The following is a 4,391-nucleotide window of genomic DNA, read 5'->3' on the forward strand; positions in this document are numbered from 1 at the left end:
GTGAAAGGACAAGGATATCTCCTATTCTGGCCAAACATGGCATGTCTTCTGGAACAGAAGCCCCCTTCCTATGTCCAACAATGACCTTTGCACATGTGACATGCAACACAGAAAATGGTAATTGTGTAAACTAATGATTTGCAGAGCATGAGATTTCCCAAGGCTATGTAAAAATGGCTGGTGTTTGTCAGTGATGGGGGAATGAGGAGAACAGAAGTTTCAGGGCCAGCTGGTTTATGTATTGTTAAGTCAGACTGCTGCTCGTGAAGCTCTAATTGACCAAACTCTACCCTGGGAGTTGTGGCTGTGCAAGGCGGCCACCTCCATACAGCGTCTTTTGCCTCAACTTCCCCCAGTCAACTGGAGACGTTTTCTCTCATACTCTCTTTTTGCTGGTTTTATTTCTGCCCATGTCATTACTAACTTTCTAACTAAAGAGAAAAGAAGCAAAACTGAGCAACTTGGATGGAAAGACAGATGAAGACATGCTTCTGTACTGGAGATCATCAGGAATTAATTTCTGACATCCTCGCCTTGGTGCAGTCCAGGCTTCATGAAAGCATTTGCAAAACTCCTCCTGGCAGTCAAGCGTGTGGTGGAATAATTTGCGTCTCCCTATAGATTGAACTGGTATCTGCCTCTGGGTCTGGCTGGTGTCATTTAGGAAATGTTTGTGTTGCTTGCTGCTGCACGGAAGGGACTCTTTGTACTATCTTTTGCATAACAAAACGGGGTATATTTTCAGCAGGGCATACAGCGGCAAACCGGCTGAGGAGGCGGCGAGTCCCTGCCGCGATTTATGTTCAATAGATGGAGAAGCAGAGTGGGAAGACAACAGGACAGTGCTCGTGGCCATGAAAATAGGATCTGAGCTTGGCGATTGAGTCTCTAGCATAAAGAAAAAGATCTTGGTCGCAGAACTAAATGGATGGAGCTGGACATGAAGCTGTCAACAGACTGTGCATCCCCCACTCAGGATGCAGCCCCCCATCTCCCCTATGTGCAGGATGTGGTGCTGTGATTACTGAAGGACACCCAGAGCCTTACGTGATGTTTTCAAATCTCAATCAGCCCAATAAACAAGCTGAAGTTACAGAGAACTAGCTGTGATGGTCTGACCTGGGGAAAATGTCTCTGGAGATGCCTGGTGCTGCCAGCCACGTGGGCTCCTCCAGGAAGCAGCTGGGTGGGAGCTACACCAACACACGATTTAATTTTGTTTTCCTTAGGAAAGGTGGGAGCCTGTGTTAGGCTTCAGCGAGATCATCAAGATGAGCCAATCGTGATAAACACTTCCAGGAATTTAGCTTTTCTCCGTATCTTGAATGGATAACGTGCACGCTGCAGGTCTGCTGGAAATCAGCCTGCAGTGCCTTCCGTGGGGTGGGCAATTACCTGCTGGAATTACGCTGCAGGAAAATTTATTCTAGTTTTGCTAAATATAGCAAACAATACCCAGGGCATGACACATGTATTGTGTGATGGAGATAATGGACAACTGCTCTAACATGCTGCTGGAAACTTGCATTCTGGCCTGGGTGCAAGCTGTGCTGTTAACCCTCTCAGATCTCTGCTGGGAGAGCACGGGCTGCTTCCTCCTCTGTGCATGGAGTCCCGCAGCATTAGACATGGCGTTATTCTCACTTACATGCACATAATTATATGTAGCAACTTCGTTTAAATAGTTTGAAGCAATGTAATAACTGTAATTAGGCTGCCATATACAACATAAAAAGAAAAAAATCCCCAAAACACAGAACTCATTGAACCAGGGCCGCCTTAGTAAGAGAGGAAAGTTTAAATAAAACCTGGGCATTCATTACATGCTTTATGAAAACCGACAACATAGCATGGGCCGTCCCTTCCTTCCTGTGTTTTGACACCCCCAGGTATGACCTGTGGTGCAGAGGTGCTGGGGCTGCATCTGTCCCCTCCTGCTTGTCCTTTCTTGCTCTGGAGTGATGCTGCAGTAACCGTGGGTCCCCGTGGGGAAGCTGGCCCAGGACGGCCCAGCTGAAAGCCAGACAACTCTTCTTGAGCTCGAGTTTTTCTGAAGAGCAGGTTCACTCCTTTAGCCAAAAAGAAGCACTGAACATCCAGTGCAGTGGCATAGGAGCCCACAGAAGTAAACAAAGCCAAAGACTCATGCACTGGCAAAGCCCAGCTTGCCACTTTTCCTTCCCATCAAGCACCAGGCTACTGCTAATCTGCCTGTGGCAGCCAGCCCAGGCTTTAGCAAACAGCAACTGCTGTGCTGGGTTTATTAGCAGGTTCCCATAGCACTGCCCTCCCTGGGCATCCTCTCCTCCTCTGTACTTGCTGCCATCTGACCTTCTGGAGTGACTTGTTGACTGGGAGAGACTGCTGGGTGTTCACAAGGAGCTTTGCTCCCGTTTTGGTTCCCAGGCCCACAATGGAAACACTAACATGAGTGACTCTTTAAGTAAACAGCCAGGCACTGGAGGAAGGAGATGGATAGAAACTGAAGAATAGTGACTGAAATGTCAGACATTTATTATTAAGTTGGTCCCGATGTTGACAGCTGAGCCCATTAAACGCATTCTTGATCAAAAAAGCCAAAGGCAAACTTGATTCTTGAATATCCCAGTTGTTCTCTTTGGCCTAGTTTTTAAAGTCTTAAGGAGGAAATAAAAGTTTGGAAAATATTTACAGACACGAGAACTGCAGTATTTCATCATGGCTGGTGACTTCACAAATCTGCAGGGGGGCAAACAAATTCTCACATCTCCTTTGCAGAGATATTGTTGGTCTTAGAAGTCGAAGTGTATGTGGTTAGAGCTGGAAGAGCAAGAAGTCACCAGGTCTCAGTGTGAGGCTTTGAGGAGCTCTGGAGGCTTTCAGGATGTTAAAGGAGTAGTTGTGAGTGAGACCAAGGTTTGATGGACTTTGCTGGGAGCTGTAAAGGTGAAATGATCGGTGCTGTGATATGTGTCAGTGAAGCAGAAATGCCAAATAACCACTTTGAATGCATGGTCTTTGTGGGTCAAATTCTTCTATGAGAAGGCTGGTGGAAAAGATTTGATGGAGCTTACTCTAAGAATCAGCAGTAGCTTCCAGGTTTGGATTTGTGAAGAGCAGAGGACAGCACTAGGAAAAGGCAGAAGAAGAGAAAATCCAACCTAGTAGGAGAGATGGAGAGAAAGAAAACTGTTTACTGAAGACTAAGGCAAAACAGGGGAAGTGTGAAGCTCTTCAAATGTGTAAAAAGCTACTGAAAAGAGGAAGAAAACACTTTTTTCTGTCTCTCATGGCCAGGAGAAGATGTCACGAGCATAAGCCAAACCAGAAAAACACAGATACTGAGAAATGGTTTCTTGGGGAAGTTGTAGAAATTCTGTTACTGGAAGCCTTTGAAAGAAACTGGAAAAAACACCTGATACAGCTAGTTATGCTTTGAGCTCCTTAGGCTCCTTCAAGCTTTATTTTTTATTAATGCATTAATTTGTGGCTATTACCATGATATTAGAGAGATGGCACAACTGTTGATGGCGTTTTGGAAGGCTTTGACTCCAGAGCTGCAGGGTCAGATGCTGCCAGAACCAGCTCCGAGGGTGAAGTCTTGAGCTGAGACCACCGACCTTGGTGGCTGCGTGTTGATGAGAAAGTGGAAGCTGTGAACCGAGAGAAGCACCTCTTGATAGTGAATTATGTTCCTTGTAAATGAGCAGGAGCACACTGGATGCTTCACTGGTTTCCCCGTGGCTGGGCACAGATTTTTTTGACTCCTGGGTTCAGGAAGGGTGGCAGAGTGTGACCCAGGCCTCCAGCCCAGCTGACATGATCCAGCCAGGAACAGTTAAGCTCCTCTGTATCCAGCCATGCAATTGGGGATGTGACACCCCCCTCACTGGGCAGTGGCTCCCTGGCAAGGTAACTCCTGCCTGGTTCTGCCAATGGGGACATGGTCCCCCTGAGTCCTTAGCCAGGACCTTGAACTGAGGCTGCTCAGGGGGTTGCCAGGCCCTCAGACACAGCAGAACTACTCAAACAGCCTAATTTTGAGGTTGGATGGGGGTAACTGGGAGGAGGCGGGTAGATGGCAGGCCCTCATGCAGCGATTCACATCTCCACACATTTCTCGTGTTCATGGTGCCCTTGGGAAATGCACAAGTATGTTCTACTGATGAAGGACATACTGTGCCAGAAGCACAGCACTTGGTTAGATGGACTTTTGGGGCTAGAACAGACACTCCTATGTCCTCATTTAAATGTCATTGATTTTTCTAAAGAATTATTTCTCCCTTGATGGTTTAAAATAAAACCTCTTCCTCTGACTGGTGCAACAACCTTATGATTTCTATTGACAAGGCGGTTTTCACACTCTATCTCAACACCAGCAAGCTATTCTTCAACGTGCTCGATCAGGGAAA

The sequence above is a fragment of the Antrostomus carolinensis genome, unplaced genomic scaffold, assembly GCF_000700745.2.
Source record: "Antrostomus carolinensis isolate BGI_N321 unplaced genomic scaffold, ASM70074v2 scaffold23340, whole genome shotgun sequence".
NCBI lineage: Eukaryota > Metazoa > Chordata > Aves > Caprimulgiformes > Caprimulgidae > Antrostomus > Antrostomus carolinensis.